Source organism: Mycteria americana, chromosome 6 (genome assembly GCF_035582795.1).
Source record: "Mycteria americana isolate JAX WOST 10 ecotype Jacksonville Zoo and Gardens chromosome 6, USCA_MyAme_1.0, whole genome shotgun sequence".
In the NCBI taxonomy this organism is placed as follows: Eukaryota; Metazoa; Chordata; class Aves; order Ciconiiformes; family Ciconiidae; genus Mycteria; species Mycteria americana.
The window spans coordinates 42,555,515-42,572,855 of NC_134370.1; the positions used below are offsets into that span (position 1 = coordinate 42,555,515).

The following is a 17,341-nucleotide window of genomic DNA, read 5'->3' on the forward strand; positions in this document are numbered from 1 at the left end:
AGCTAGAAAAGACTCTTGGCCTCCCAGAGGAGGTGTCTGGATGCATTTTCCCAGCATCCTCCCAGCATGGAAAGATCTTCCTGGGCTGCTCAGGAAAACGGGAACACCTACCTCCTGCACAGCATTGTGCGGGCAACAGAAAAAACTCACTATTACACATTAAAACAAAGTGTCAACTCAAGTTTTGCTCTGTGTTCAAGTCCACCACCTTGGTGCTTATGTCTCCCCGTGCAGGTGAGGACATCCTGGGATAAAACTGCCATGATGGTTGAAGGAAGGAGAGGTTGGATTGCCCTGTGATCCTGTAGACAAACACCATTGCTAAACCTGATCTCCCTTACTGGCACTTGTCCCATCCAGCTGCCAAACACCAGTGGCGATAACTGCAGGCTGGATCCATTGGTGCAAATCACTGTTTTAAGGTCTGTGTGCCCTCCAAACTGCATGTGGAAGGAAGGCAGGAAGGACAGCAGGAAGGAAGGAATTACAGTCGCCACCTTCTCACCAGGCTCAGTTGCACACAGATGCAGGCAAGATGTTGCAGGCCATGCCTGGGGACATCAGAGGCAGACCAAATTACTGAAACAGCCACTTCAGCAAGCAGTGTGGATTACAAGGGACCAAGAAGCCAAGCCTGCATAGGAATTAGGAGATGCCAGAGGGGCCCTCCCCACACCAGATATAACAATATGCTTCCCAGTGCTGTTTTCCTGTTGCAAAACCCACCCTGAGTTTTCATACCAATTGCATTTTCTTGATGAGCTTGTCACCTAGGAAACAGCTTCTTTCCCGTGGGTCTACACCTGGGCTTTCAGGGCTTGGCTGGACAAAACCAGGGCTGGCCTGAGCTAGCACTGGGGGTGGTCCTGCTCTGAGTAGGAAGTTGGACCAGAGGTCTGCAGAAGTCCCCTTCAAAAAGCTTTGGCTGGTCTGGACCAAGCCAGAGTGGCCTTTCCCCATTCCCTGGGCAGAGATGTTCTCCATCCTTGCTGAGCTCTGCCCCCACAGTCCATCTCCCTACATCTTCAGCCAGCCCTGCACATCATCATATGCAAGAGGACCTTCCACTGCCCCATGATTGGCAACAGCCCACAGGCCTATGGTTTCTGTGGCTCATGCCTGGCTCACAACCCTGTGTATTTTGTGATGAGGATTTCCTCCACCCAGCGCCCCTTGGCCCAGCTCCTGAGCAGTGGCACTAAGATTTCCCATATGTCTTGGAGGTCACCACCATAGCTGAAGGTTCTGCTGCCCAAGCCAGTGTCATCCAGATATTATGGTGGCACACCACGGTAGCCATGACCTGTGACAAGCTGTGCCCCAAAGCCCACAGATGTCAGTGAGAGCACTGACAAGCATCCAGCCACTTACAGAAGCAACTCCTTCTGGTATCCCAAGACATTAAAGCCTTTGTGGCAAAGGAGGAAAGATTAGTCACTGCGCATACCTGTGGCATTCAGCAAGCCCTAACAGACTCCTGTGATTTGATGTAAAAACACAGTAGGAACACATAAAGACCAGCCAAAATGATGGTCCCCACATCCTGCACCCAAGACTTGGGGTCATGCAAGTCATCAGAGTTGTGTCCATCCCCAGGTACCCAGCGCAGTCCGGAGCCAGCCTGCGGTGGAGAAGTCCCTGCTCCTGCCCCAGCACGGGAGTACTCGTCAGAGGAGATGTCAGCTCACTGCCTCACAGAGGACCTGCCTGCACTGCCCAGCAAGCCTTGCCTCCACACTGCTCAGCCACAGCAGGGCCATCTCCTCCAGCCCCCGACTGCCCATCTCCAGCTGGCACAGCTGCATGCTGCCATGCTTCAGAGCTTCAGCACCGCCTGATGGCACACCTGGGCTCAGACCCTGGGTGTTTTGGACCACTCAAGTCAGCGGTGGGTCCTCCCACCACTTGCCTCCAGCACCAAGCCACAGTAAGCACATCAACAAACTTGAGAAGAGCCCAACAGTGCCTTCCTCAGAAGAGAGAGTGCAACACGTCCCACCATCTAAACCCAGAACCACTGTCTCTAGTGGCAAATTGCTGCTCAGCTGTGAGTCCCTTGGCACAGGCAAGCAGGACAGCGGAGACCAGAGGTGGTCTCTGCCCCTTCTCAGAGGTGCCATTCCCCATGCATCAGCCCTGGGTGATCCAACCAAGCCAAAGGGACACCCCATCCCCTCCACACAGCCAAAATGGATGGAGACCCAGGAAAATATCTAACCACAACTAGGAGGACTCAGAGTACTCCCTCAGCTCACTGGGAAGCACCAGAGCTCATGCTTGCAAAAAACGAAGAGCTCAGATGCAGAACTGCAAAGAAGACCCTTCAGAGGGCACTTTAACTGCAATGGTGACCAAAACGCCCAAGTTCTCCAAGCATAAAATGAACAACTGGAGGAATAATAAAGCTTCTTGACTTAGTTGGGATCCTTTCTTTCAGCTGGGCTAGAAGGAGAGCATGCATGGCACTTCAACCTTACCTGCTGCTCCAGGCCTCTCCATGCAGTCAGAAGGGTCAGCAGCACTGAGCGAACCTGTCCTCTCAGCTTATAAAGAGACACGGAGAGGCTGGGACTCATCCGTCAACATCTGGAAGCCCAGTCCTCCTCCAATCACACCACCCACTCTTCCTCTCCAGCCCAATGATTCAGATGTGGCATCCTGAACACCAGGGAGCTCAGAAGCAAAGCAGCACATCTTGAAGGTAGATAATGAGCTGTTGGCCACCGTCTCCATCACTGGGAACACCCAGGCCTTGTGGCATCCTGCAATTGGAAGTTGCATTTTTGGCATACCTCTGCAGAGGGATTCCAGCTACCTCGTCTGTAATACGAAGGGCAATGTGCTCTGGGGTTGCCAAACAGGTCACCAGCTGCTCACGCTTGGCTTTTCTGCTGTAGGTACCTGTTGGCAATTTGCATGCCATTCTCCTGACGTTACGCCACAAAAATGCTTTCTGTCTGTCCTTGCTTTTCTGAAAGGCTCAGTATTAAAAGTAACAAGACCAGACTCTCCTGGGGCCGGGCAGCTGTGGAAGGGCTGTGTTGAGTGCATGTGGCTGCCATCCTTGCTGTGTTTCCCACCTCTGTCTGTGTGTCCCAAAGACCCGCGTGCTCCTCAAGAGCATCCCAGGAACCATCCCTCAACTGCTTTCCCCTGGGGAGAGAGAGCCCTGCTGCACAGCAGGGATGTTGGCAACAACAGGCAATGCAACGAGAGATCTCAGCCTCGAATTGCAGCCCAAGGGGTTCAGGGTGGAGATGGGGATCTCTTCTTCCCCCAGAGTGGGGAGCAGCCATGGGAGGTGGGGTGTCACCATGGCTGCTCCCCATGGTGCAGCGTGGGACTGGCAGTGTTGCATGGGGCTGGTGTTGGTGCTCTGGGTGCTGTGGGGTGCATGGGGCACAGCGGGGTTCATGGCGCAACCCTAGCTCCCCATGGCAGGGTTTGGGTCAGGGCTCTACTGAGCCAAGCCACAGCCACCCTGACCTCATGCTGGTGATACCCTGCTGTGAGCAGGAGGGTGGACAAAGGGTGTCCTGAGGTCCACTCCAGCAGAGCAGCAGTGCCTGTGTGATCCTCCACGTATCTGCTCCAGGGACAGCAGAGGGACCAGGTGGCCTTCTCCCCAGCTGCAAAATCACCTCCTGCAGCATGGGAAGTCAGTTTCTCCAGCAGAAGAGAGAAGGGACGATGAGATTTAGCTGGGAAGTGACAGAAACCTGCTCTCAGTTCTCCTTTCTTTCCCTAGGAAGATATTCGGCAAGGAAGCAATGGGGTGGATGCAAGATACCTGGCACTGTCATCCAGCCGTTGTTGCTGCTTCCCGTGCAGGCCAGCACAGGCACATGCATTCAGCAGGGATTTGGCAGGGCTCCTTGCTGTGGGCTCCATGCAATTTAACTACTTAAGCATGTCACACAAGAGCTGAGGCAGTATTTTTGTTACAAATTTGTTGTCTCCAACAAATAAAATGATAGTAAGATGGTTTGTGGTAGGAACATTCCAAAACAGATACTTCAAAACCCTTCCCAGGAAGAATAGTGGGTCTCCTGGGACAGTATTTCACTCAGGTTTGCAAAAACAACTCAAATGTGTCCCAGGGTCTGTTTCAGCCCTAAGGAGAGCCCAACCAAATCGCATTATTTGATTTCATATTAAGAACAAAACCTCCATGGTCCTGCAACTTAAAATTGGGTGGTTTACACCTGATTAGTTCAGCTATCAGTTTAACCAAATAATCTATTCTTCTGACTATCCAAGCCATCATTTTAAATGAAGAGCCTATAATCACCACCTCAAAAACCAAATTTGCCTAGGGGCATATAGCTGTATACATACATGTGTATTTTGATGAATAGAAGGATCTGATGGAGAATGTATGATTAAAATGTGATGGAGTTTGGACTCTGGAATTGTTCAAGATAAGCAAAATGAGCCATTTTTAGAACCAATTACAGGATTTCGAATTTAAAATTATTTCACCTGTTGCGTGGTCAGATTGATACACTAACAGAAGTGTAGTGCATGCCAAGTGAAGTGCGTGCAATCCCTGGCTTCTGTGTCAGTACTGTCAATGTCTCTCACATTCAGCATGTTGACAATGTTTTGCAGAGCACCATGACGTGGCTGTTTGTAACCATTGCTTAGTTAATGTGCATCAGTGAAAAGCCAGATGCAAGTCCTGAGTTGTCCATGGATGTTGTAAGTTCTGACTTCTTTCCCTTCTTTTCTTGTCTGGGCATGCAAACTTACCTATGCTGCAGGTCTGGGCAGGACCCATGGTCTCTGCATGTGTATCTTCACCAGGGTTTGGTACCAGGGCTTTTATTAGAGCTTTTATCTCCCTGTGCTTACGTACACAGAGATTTATGGCAGACATTTATGGGGGAGTTCGGTCCAGGTCAAAAGATTTGGTCAACACAGCTGTCTCAGGCTTGGAGCTTCACTGTCATTGCTGCCCTGCCCTTCACAAATTTTAACTGCAACATGAAAAGCAACAATGGGTGTGTCTTTACCAAACCTGCTCAGGGAGTGAAGGAAACTCACACCTGCCAAAAATTTTAGCTGAAGTCATGACATCACCACAGCATTGGTGGAAGGTGGAGTTGGTGGACATTGGGAGGTCCCTACTCCACCCTCCCGCTGACAGCAGGAGTCACCACCACCAGCTCAGGGTGGCCACTGTTGGCTTTGCCCAGCCAAGCCCTGAAACCCTCCAGGACAGAGACCCCCACCTCCCTAGGGACCCGTCCCACACTGTCCTTCCCTTCCCACAGGGTGAAATTTTCCACTACCACGGGTACCCCTACGACGAGCATGAAGTGGTGACAGATGACGGCTATTACCTCACCATGCAGAGGATTCCTCATGGCAGAGACAACCCAAGAAGCATGAGCACCTCCCATGAAGCAGAGGCACAGGGCTCAAGCATGTTCTGCCCCCATAAGTGCCTCAAGAAGGTCTGTCTGGTACAGGGACCCTGAAAGCTTTGCTGGGCTGGAGTAGGCCATAGTCAGAGCTGCCTTATCACAGGCTGGGTCCTCAAAGAGACAACTTTCCCTGTAAGATTAGCCTCGGGAGCAGAAGAAATGCAGGTGTCCACCACGCTGACCTTCTTGTTCTGAGAGGATCTGCTCCAAAGAGGAAGGAAAAGATAAGGAGAATGAATGGGACAGAGAAATCTTGCCCCAGGTTTTACCCCAGCTCAAAGCCAGCCAGTGGAGCAGCAAAAAGCCATTTGTCAGCAAAAAAATCCCCATGTGTCCAATCCAATGCCATCTCACCATTTCAGCTCCTTTCTGTTCTTCGCATGAACCGCTGTTTCAAAGTGGAGGGGGTGATGCCCCATTCTTGGCAGGGTGTGCCTCTCCTGGGAAGCAGGAGGACTGGCATATAAACATGGCAAATAAGTGTAAAAAGCCAGATCTCCATTCAGGACACTTTGTCCTCAGCTGTCCAGGGTGGAGATGTGAGACTTATATTGAGGTTCTAAAAACCAACAGAAAAAAGATGAGGAAAAAGGAAAAAAAGAAAGGAAAGTAACTTTTATTTCAACTTTTTCATGCTGTAACCTGTGGTCACCCTACTATATGAATTAGATATCCCTGCAATGACCCTGTTGTGGCTGTGAAGTTGGACCTGCTTTGAGCACAGGATTGGAGCAGAGACCACCAGAGGTCCTTTCCAAACTAAACCTTTCCATAATCTCTCTTCCACTCTCTTCCTACAGCACTTCAGGCTTCCTGGTCCTTTGTAAAAAAAGATCTTAAGTTTGATCTGGGGAGCTGAGACTTGTCCATATGGCTTAAAGTGGGCAGAAGTGGGTGGAAGGGATGCCCTTGACCCCTCCAGTACCCATGTCTCTTGCAAGGGGCAGCATGATGTCGCCATGCCATGGGAGGTACTTAGACTCTGCTGCGTTTTCAGTGTCTCCTGGTCAGACCCAGAGTACCTGAGCCAAACAAAAGGCACCATGAGGAGGGTGGTCTCCATGCAAAGGGCACAGTCAGTGTCCAGACAGACATGGGGCTTGGTTTCTTTCTTCTTGGGAGCATGATTTAGTGAGCTGCATTCAGTGTGGAGTCCAACCTTATTTTTCAGCTTCGCTATATTGATTTTCTCTGCCCTGGAATGACCAAAGACCCTACTTCAAAAACAGCTCTCCAAAGAGGTTGAGGACATAGGTGACTATCTCCCTGCACTGGAGTCACTTCCCCAGGGAGTTGCTGCCAAAAGCGATAGCTGGATGTGAACAGTCAATTTTGCTAGTGGTCAGAGAAGACTATCCTCCTCTTCTTTCTTCAGTGCCAAAGCCCACTGTCCTCCTGCAGCATGGCCTGGCATTGGAGGGAAGCAACTGGGTTACCAACTTGCCCAACAGCAGCCTGGGCTTCGTCCTCTCCAATGCTGGCTACAACGTCTGGATCGGAAACAGATGAGGGAACAGCTGGTTATGAAATCACAAAGAGTGTGACTTTCACCACCAGAAATACTCAGCTTACAGGTATTTTATGTGAAACTGAAGGGTGGGCCTGATACCCTCAGCAGTGTCCATAGGCTGGAGGATCAGTGCCGCTGACAGTCACACCATCTGCCAGTGTGGATAAACTGACACCACCAAGAAGCCATAGGGGTGCCCGTACCTGCCAGATCCCTCACCCGCTCTCCAAATAGTCATGCCACTATTTGCCGTGTCCTGCCTGTCATTCTCAAGGTCAGCAACAGCAATTTTGTCATGTGCCTGTCTCCGTTGCAGCTTTCATGAGATGGCCATGTATGACCTTCCAGCGATGATCAACTATATTCTGCAGAAAACTGGACAGGAGCAGTTATACTACATGGTTTACTCTCAAGGCACCACCACAGGTACTTAGAAGGAAATCAGACCACTGTCAAAGTTACATTAGCTGTGCACCCCCGGTTTGGGAGTGTTCTCCTGAGAGCCTGGATGGGGACGGTAACATCCAGGCACGTCCAAACAACGAAGGGAAAAGAGCAGGTAAAAATCCCTGTTTGCTTTAATAGAACAGTTTTGAGCAGTGACAGCACATAAACGGTTGCAGCAATGGCTTTTGGTGCATTCCACTGCTGCCAGAGCCCCAAGAAGGGCTTGCAGGAGCTGCAGCTGGGCTGAGCGGTCAAGCTGGGAGCTGAAATGCATCAGAAGCAAAGGCTTCAGGTCGTCACCAACCTGCTAGAGGCACATCTTAGGGTCCTTCCGATGGGCACAAATGCCTGGGAGTCAACAACTCCTTCAGAAATAAGAGGGCAGGGTCTGCTTCCTTCTCCCTCCTGCAGGTGTCATTGCATTTTCATCCATTCCTGAGCTGGATCACAAAATGAAGATGTTTTTTGCCTTGGCTCCTATCACCACAAACTCAAATATGAAGTCACCCTTGGTAAGGGTGTTTGACCTTCCCGAGGGGCTGGTTAAGGTACGTCCTTGCCACACGCTCGTCTGGTGTGAAGGGGAAGGAGGGAATAGGAAGGTCTCATCACCCGAGACGTGGTGTTGTACATCATGTCCATTTCCCTGCCCTCTGTGTGCCCTTTGCATTGAGCAGGTATGTTTGTGCCTACACTCTTGAGCCTGCAGGGCATTAAACAGTGTAAAGCATCCTCCTGTGCAGCCCTAATCAGAGAACAGCTATTCCTAGATACTGTTTTTGGGTCCATCCTCCTAGGAGAAACCTCTTCTAGGAAAATCAGGGCTCTTCCAGGGCCATGGCCATTTCTGAAAAGGCAAAATTACAAAGCACAGCAAAGCTGTGGCAAGGAAGACAGCAACTTTCAGGGGTGAGCAGAGAGGTGGGGAGCATCTGGAGGCAAAAGAGGAATGTGAATCAGACTGATAAACGCCTTTGACTTTCACAGCTCATTTTAGGACACATGGTGCTCTTCAATAAGGGTGAGATCTTGCAGCAAGTGATTTCCAGTTTGTGCAGCTACCCCACCTTTAAAAGCTTTTGCTCCTTGGCCCTTTACTTGCCTGGTGGGTTTACCAACAGCTTAAATGTGGTATGTACACTCCAGCTTACCTTTTAAGTGATCCAGTTTCTCATTGTTGGAGCCCAAGCTGTCAACTAGCTGCCTTCACCTGGCCTTTTGCATCTTTGATTCATTGAAAAATCTGGCATTTCGCAATCTGGCTATTGCGTTGGCCATTGCAATGCTCTTTCATTGGCACCAGAGGGAAGCCCGGAGTGCATACAAGGTCATGTATCTGCCAGGCACGTTGTCTCCCCAGCAGAGATGATACTGAAGGGGAGAGCACAGAAATTCATTCAGTGCTCTTGCGGCTCGCAGGGTTTCTCTTTCACAAAGTGATTTGTAATTTCACATACGTTTTAATAGCAAAACGGGCTCGTATAGAACGAACTCTCCTTCAGTCCACTACGAGGAGAGGTGGTCCCTCAGACTCTTCAGTCTACCATCCCTTAGAACATATTAATCTCCAAATCAGAGCCTTTCTCTGTGCTCCACTGCACTGAACACAGAGTCATAGAAAAATTCAGGTTGGAAGCACCAGGGTGGGGGTCTCCAGCCCGATCCTGCTCCCACCAGGGCCAACACTACAGCTACAGTAGGTTGCCTGGGGACATGTCCAGGTGAGCTGGGTGGTCTCAAGGATGCTCTGCTCACACAGGGAAGGGCTATTTCCTTGGGGCCAGCCAAGATTTCAAGGTCCAGATCCTGCCACAAACTGCTCGTGTGAGTAAAATTGGAAACAGGTCCACGTAGAGTACCAAGCAATAGTAGCTTGATCATAGATGGAGTCACAGCTGGGCCGCTGTTTCTCAAGGAAAGTGTTGGTGTAATTTCTTAATATTCCAAGGAGGAAACGCACTAGAAACAACATGTATAGCTACTGTGATGAGTTGCACATTGTCTTTGCAAAAGGATCCTGAGCACAAGATACGGAGTTTTACTTTGGTCTGAAAACCACATAGACTTATAACATGATCTAGCATCCCATAGGAATTGCTCGGCTTACTGAAGGGAGCTGTACAGCGCCCTTCATGCTGCTTTCTGCGGTGTGTGTTTGCATGGCATGTGGCTGAGCTATGCCTTTACAGAACTAAGATGAAGCAGTCTGTACAAATGCAAGCTCCAGCTAGCCTATGTGAGTGAAAGACTTGTGTCGCTACTGAAAAGGATCAGTTTTATTTCTAATGGGATTTCCCTCGATGCAGAGAATAAATGTCTCCAATGGTTTCTTGCAGAGCTGCACAGATGTCTACCTGTGTGTCTACCCTGACTCAACATCCCTAAAAAACATGTTACATTGGTGCCAGGTAATATTTCCTGCTGCAGAATAAGATCACGTGCAACCAGGGCCCATGTTCTCTTCTCTCAGCTGCTGAGGATCTCTTCTTAACGCTTGGGTATAATCCTCTATTGCTCTCCCTGCAGAGCTATATTAGAGAGAAAGGGAAAACTGACATGAAACACTGGTGCAGATGCACTGGCCATGACTTTCAACAAAAGATGACCAAGAGTCTTTGGAGCTGGTAGGAGATGGAGATGGAAGCAAAAACTGGTAATAAATCAGCACAGGAAATGCTAGAGTAAAGGCTAAGAGCTGAGAGCCAGTAGAGACAACTAATCATACAACAATTAATCATTGAAAACATGATTCGTTTTCCAAAGGTCTGATTCATGCCTTCTTTGATGCTAGCTCTTGATTGTACGCTAGGTGCACTGTGGGTTTCTGGGGCCTCAGCCTCCAGACATCTATGTTCTGCAGCTCACCAGTCACCCGAGAGACGAGGGATGAAAGATGGAGCAATGCCAGGCGATCTTGCAGGCAATGCTGAGATCTTCCTGGGGGTTGAGCTCTCCTCCCCTAAGACATTATTACACATAACAAATAGCATCCTCGAGCCTTGGCAGCAGGAGGCAGCAGTGCAGTTCCCCGGTCACCTCTTTTATCTTTCTTATGGTCCCCTCTAATGCATGGATAATAAACACAGCTCTCTTCCTTGTCCAGCTCTATCAAACAGGGGAATTCAAATATTATGATTATGGCAATGACAACATGTTTCATTACAACCAGGTAAGAGAAATCAGTTTTAAAAGATAAAAAAAAGAAAAAAGAAAATTGCAATGAAAATATTGCAGGGGCTGAGACTGAATTTTATGGGATTCATGGAATTTACCTTATATGGTCAAACAGGTTTGTACTTTTCTTACAAAAAAGAGGTCTGTGATGTCGTTCAGTGATGACTTTTTGACCCTCTGGTGAAAAGTGCAGGAGCCCAAGGCATAGTCAGGATCTCTGGTGATAGTTTCTGTACCATCTCTCAGGACAGGGGAGAAATTCTAAGCAGCAATCAGGAATACTTTAAATTTTTGACATGCCCATGCCCTCCCAGGCTTTCCTTTCTCAAGTCATACTATTTGTCTTCCAGACCATATCTCCCTTCTATGAGCTAGAAAATATGAAAGCCCTGCTTGCTGCATGGTATGGTGGCAGGGACTGGATTTCAGCCCCCGAAGACGTAAACATCATACTGCCTCATATAACCAACATGGTATACAAAAAGTACATTCCTGAATTTGTCCACTTTGATTTCCTTTGGGGTATGGAAGCGTATGAACAAGTGTACAAAGAAATTCTTGAACTGATGGAGAAGAGCACCTAGAGTCGGACCAGTGGCAGTAATTGTTGGTTTCTCATTTGACTTCCAAGGCTGCTTTTATTTGAAAAAAAAAAAGTAAGAAAAAAGAGGGGGAAAAGTCTCATTAAACTGCTATGCTTGGTTTGGATTGATATTCCTCCGGCAAGTGAGGAAAACAAGCCAATCCAATGATTGGGAAAGCATGTAGGATTTATGTTAAATAGGTTGAGGTCCTTGCAGAAGTTGGGCATAGCCCTTGGACCCTGAGTCTCGCAGGTGCCTCACTCACATGGGTTTCCAGCAACAAGCAATTTCAGCGGAATTTGGGTCCTGGTCACCGTTGTGGGCTCTGGCCTCCCTATGCTTGGGTTCCCAGCTGCAGACACCTGGACAGCAGCTCAGCTCCCTCCTGGATGATGGTGTTTCACAAGAGTAGGTGTGCTCGGATGGGACCACGTGGTGAGGCGAGTGATGAATCCTGCCGGTGTAGCTTTCTCCACCTTCTGGTGACTCTTCCATGCCAAGAATCCCAACATCCTGATGTTCACTGGTTTATTTTACAGTCAAAAGCAGCTAGAAACTTTCTACCTGGTGACGATGAAAAGAGCTCATGTTTTTTTCATGAGAACCGTCCATTTTGATAACGTAGGGAACATCTTTCTCAAATTCATGTTGATTTGGATAACACCAGCCTTGCTTGTACACAGAAGGGTTTTCAATAAGTTCTATCAGGAAAAACCATTTTGCACCATTTTAAGCAATATTCCCAAGACAAACCCAGCTGGAATGGTCACCTTTTGCCGACTCTCAGGAAATGCTTTTGTTTCCCTTATGTGGGAGAGAGAAGAAGAGTCTGGTGGAAGCCAGTAATGAGTCTAACTCTCTTTCCACCTTCTGGATTACACTTCTTAATCATACATTGATTAGGGGAGGAATTGTGAATTTGCCTGTTTATTCTTAAAATATGCCTAGGAGTAAGCAGGGCAAAGGATAAGGCCCTCTTTCCACAAAGATGTACGAATAATAATAGTAATAATAAAGTAAGATAGGGTCCACTGGGCTCTGTGTGGTTGTACTACCTTAAACCTCCAGAGGAGTAAGGTGGGTTTCAGCACACACACCTTGCCATGTGCAGGCGAGGGAGAGCTGCTTGTCCAACACTCCCCCTGCTCAGGGATAACTTTCAGTGGCCTGTAACACTGGCAGATGCCCACGGCCCATGATGCAACTAGCATCCCCCAGCCTGTGCCCTGCGGGGAAGAAGTGGGTCGCAGAGGGCAGGTTGGATGTTGAGGAGGGGTATTGAGCACAGCATGGCTGCTCCCCAGAGGCAAACTCTGGTTCTTAGCAGCATACTTTCATCCAAGTGTCTGGAGATGGTGGGTGGGGGCTGTGGGTGCACGTCCTTGTAGGACAACTGCAGTGGGCTCTGTTTGAATGATCATCAAAGGTGATCGGCTGTAAAGGTGTTTCACTTTCCATCCTTACAGCTAGAATTGACCACAGAAGAAAACAGGACAGGGTGAGGTAATCTTGGGGTGTAAGAATTAGGCAATACGTTTGCTATGATCTATCTGGAGCAACAGTGATTAGCTACCTCACTTAGTATATTTGTAATGAAATCTTTTTCTGTGTGATTAGTTATTTACTGCAGGGCTCTTCCCTGGAGCAGCATTCTTACAGGACTGCACTGTGTTCATGCCATGGATATCAATGCAAATGCAAGAAGACTTTTCCGTCTTTGCAAATAAACACCCAAAGCTTGGCAAGACGTTTCCCCAACAGACCTTGAAAAGCTTGCAAGAACTTACTTATGTCTAGTTAAAAAGTACTAACTTTTTACTTCTGAAAATTTATAAGAATTGCAGGGTTTATTCTTTTCTCTTTCTGTTCAGGTTATAATGTTTCTGCCCCTTCTGTAATTATCTGACGCAATGTTTGTATTGCATTATCTTAATTCATTGGCAGTCTCCCATCACGGAGCGTTTTGGTGAAGTTCTCTCTAAATCAGGTTCTGGAAGCACTCCGCTCCCTATGGCACTGGTACTCACTTCCCATCTCCTGTTAAAGGATCAACAACAGTTGAAGCAGTGCATTCTAGTAGCAAACAGAACAGTAAATAATCAAGGTGCTTGTAGCATAAATATTGTGATGTTCTGTCATCTGGGATTGTCTTGATCAATAAACGGATTGAGTTACATGGTAAGCTGTGTTGATCTTGCTGGGACTGGAGTCCTTGCATGTCTCAAGTCTGTCAGGCAAGTCAAAAGTCATCAGGCAGGTGCATGGTGATGGCACAGGTCCAAGGTCAGGCTGGGACATCAGCCCATGATGTCAGGGTCCAGATCAACTCAATCTCTTGTCCTTAGAATTCACAACACAGGACGAGGCCTTCACCACCCCTGTGAATGTATTCAGGCATAGCAGTGCTCCCTTTTTACTCTCCATGTGTGAGCAAACCAACCTCAGTCATACGCCTACACATGTGGAGGATGTTGCTCATTTAGCCACTTAATTTTCTTCCAGATGTGCTCATGCAAAACCATTCTTGATCTGCTTGCGTATGGCACACAAGGCCAGAAGGGCTTAAATCCGTGTCACAGCCCGTTCAAAATAGAGTAGTTGCACCATGTTTGCTGAGCTATAATCTTCTTTCATCATCACAGTCAATGCAAAAAAAGGCAGCACACACATGAACTGTGGAGCATATGGTCAGCTCCAGGCTGTGTCCTCACTGGAGAAGTGGTGAGCACGTCTACTACAGAGTCCTTCCCACTTGAGGATAATGCACAGGCACATGCTTAAAGTGAAGTTGCGCTTTTGGAAGTAACCCTAGGATTGCTTGGTGTCTCCTTTAAGCAACATACCGGCCTACACTGTAATTTAGAAACTGATTTGTACAAGGGTTAATCTAGGATAAGGTTTCATTGAGTTATGTCAGATGGTGTACTGCCTTTTCATGGTTTTTTGATCCTTAACAGTAAGCCTGACAACAGTTTCCAGCAGTCACCGGTATTGCTGAGTAGATTCAGAGTTTTATTCACTTGAGGGCATGTTGCTTTCTTATTGCAGGAACTATGAGCAATTTCTGTGTTATTTCCTATGTTATTTCCAAATTTTCTTTTGAGATTGCTAGGTAAATGCTTGGAACAGAGAGTCGGTAACTGGTCTTTGAGACTTGTATTTTCATATATTGGTACTGTAGGCAGATAGGAACGGTATGAGGCCATGGAAAGTTACGGTTAGCCAAAATCATGATCAGATATAACTACCTCCAGCACTCTTCACAGGCTTGTGTTGGTCTCCATTCCTGACACTGGACTACATCGTGTGGGACATGTTACTGCTCCCTGAAGGTCTCTGATAGCCCTGACCAGGGCATTGGCTAAGCTGAGCCCAATCAGCTTTTCTCCAATACATTGGAAAAAAGCCCAAGAGCACTATGATACCAAATTTGAAAAATGTTAGTATTTCTTTACTGAGAAAGTTTGCTGAAGTTGGCCCAGGTCTGTTCATGAACAAACCAAACTCTTTTACCTTTAAAATACTCTTTAAAGCCAATTGTACAATGAAGTGAGATCAGACAAGAAGTACAAGAAGTTCAGGGTTGTTCTGGGGTCTTCTGAACAAAGAAACGGGGGAATAATTAGCTGAGACAAACCACTAGTGACCACATCTCAGTTATTTTGCAATCAACATTTAGGAGCATTTATGTTTTTGTTGATTTAGTTTCACTACTGTGAATAAAACGATTGCATGAACAGTTCTAGGAAGGTGTTGTGAAAATAATTTTTTGTTTCATCAAGCTTCGCTATGCAACTCTAGCATGAGTAAAACCCCTACTAAATGTGTAATCAGAGATGCTGGAGATATCCCAGCCTAGCTGAGGTGCTTTAAACTAGGAGAGGTGCAACCAGATAAGCACTGCTTTCCTTATCAGGTTCTTTACTTGAGCAAGGTTCTCCAAGGTTACTGCAGGGGAATCATGCTTATCTGGCAGGAGTTACACAAGAGGTGATGTCCCCTTATTGCTAAAATCAGAATTATACTCTCTTTCCCTGTTCAGGATGCCAAGACCAGATGACAGCTACTTAAGCATCTCCCTGCTTGTGACTGGCTTACCCTTTTGCTTGGCAAGAGGCAACAGATAGAAGGTAACAACCAGCATCCTGAGCATACAGTCTGGCGACTTGTACATGCATGAAAGCACCAGGAGAAACACCAGAGCAGGAGTTAGAGGAACGGTATACATTGATAGCCAAAGGACATGATTAACACCAGTCAAACTGGTAAGCGCTGAGAAATGTGTTGCTTGCACCGTGATGCACCACAGAGAAGGTGACTCATGAGCAGAAGACCTGCACCTGTTAACAGAAGGACAGCAGTGGGGATACAGCACATTTCATGGGCTGTTTCTCTTCCTGTTATCCCAACAGCAGGATGTGTTACAGTCCTATGATACCTCAAACAAGAAAATGAAAGACACCCAGCAGCAATGTTGTCTAATATTTATGAAGCATGAAGTTAAAAAGATGCAGAAGCAAAACATCACTCCATAGTAACTTTTGACTCCTAAAGCACCTTAGAGGCCAAGAAAGAGTTGGCTTTTGGGCCTCAAGCAGAACCCTGAAGGCATATGGAGGACTCAGTAGCTGGCAACCCTTGCCTTCCATGTCACATTCAGTTGACCTTGGCCAGACCACTTGGATACACACATTTCGGCCCCTCTGAGAATGCGTGTATGAGAGTGCTGATTGGTACAGTCTACTTGGTTAGAAAGTTAAATAAAATACCTTTCTGTTTCTAAACGGTCTTGAGTTTTCTTACATTAGTTCCCACAACAATACTGTAAAAACATCCTGTGAGTGTGGTTATACAGCTCCATATTAAGATGCCCATGATAGTATATCTAATATTTGGTTGTGCACCCTGCCATGTATTATGGGGTCCTGACACCATAGGTTAATACTAGTGACTATTTACAATTCTGTTAAGTGTACAATCACAGCAGTATCGTGATGGTATTGCTCTTTCCACCTAAACTTGCACCTATGTGTCAAAAAACCCAACTCTGGTCTCCTAACTTCAAATAACACAAAGGTCTTCATTTCTTCCTTTGACTAAGCTACACAAGAATTTCTTGGTAAAAAGCTAGCTGCTCTTTGTTGGCAACTTCTCTCCTTCGTACCACCGTTATGATAGGTACTGGTGCTAAATCACACACTAGCCTCAGCGCTGATACACTTTTCTGATAGCCTCATCAAATGGCCTGAGGATGCTGGAGAACTCTCTGCTGCCTTTCCAACCTCTATTAGTACCTATTACTAATACTTAGTACCTCTGCTAGATAACTAATATTCAGTGGAGGTAGAAGGCAGCAGACTTGACAGTTAATGAAGTAGCCCACCATACAAGTAAAAGGTGAGGTCTGCCTTGATACTATTGAAGGAAACCTGATGGCAGAGTAGAAAAACACAAGCTGGGTAGGGGTTTCTCCACTCATAGGGTGTTTTTTAACTCCTCTTGCAATGCACACTGGAATTGCCCTTTACACAACCTGGAAAGTGCGTCTTATGTAGTGGGATCTTTGCGATCCTGGGAGTGGGAAGACATTGTCAAAAGCCCAAATTAGACACAAGGACAGAAGTAAGGTAATGAAACAGTGAAGGCTCTGGCCACACCTGCTGTCAGGAAGATAGTGCCCACACACACAATCCCTTTGCGTCAGTGGTTGCAGCGCTGATACACAATAGTGGCTTCTGATTACAGTCTGGTGGATGGAGTAACACATGCGTGTTTTGGGCTGTGTTTCACAACTCACATACTGCTCATAGACTATGGCTGGTATGAACATGAGAAGTCAATCTAATCCATGTCCAGGAAATACATACTCAAGCAGAGCACCTGGTAGCCAACCGAAGGCTCGGTCTTTTAGGTGGCTACCAAGCACGTACAGAAAGGTGTAGGTTGTAAGGTCACAGGCGGGAGGTGGAGAACGAACACCTTTACTCTGTGCAATACCTGTCGCTTCAGCCAAACGGAGGTGTTGCACAAGCTCTCCTCTGCTCTGCGATCCGTCAGCAAGACTCTAAACTCAGTGCTTTTCCAGAAAACATTGCAGAGGTTTTGCAAACTGCCAGTTACAAATACAATACCGTTTGGTCATAAGGGCTATGTGGAGGTTGCCTGGGCCACTGTCACTTTTGAAGAGTGATTTAATC

The 17,341-nt window shown here is 47.3% G+C and overlaps 1 pseudogene; it reads left to right on the forward strand.

Annotated features, from left to right (window-relative positions):
* The first annotated feature begins 4,617 nt into the window (after positions 1 to 4,617).
* On the forward strand, positions 4,618 to 11,144 carry LOC142411491 (lysosomal acid lipase/cholesteryl ester hydrolase-like; annotated as a pseudogene).
* The last annotated feature ends 6,197 nt before the right edge of the window (positions 11,145 to 17,341 follow it).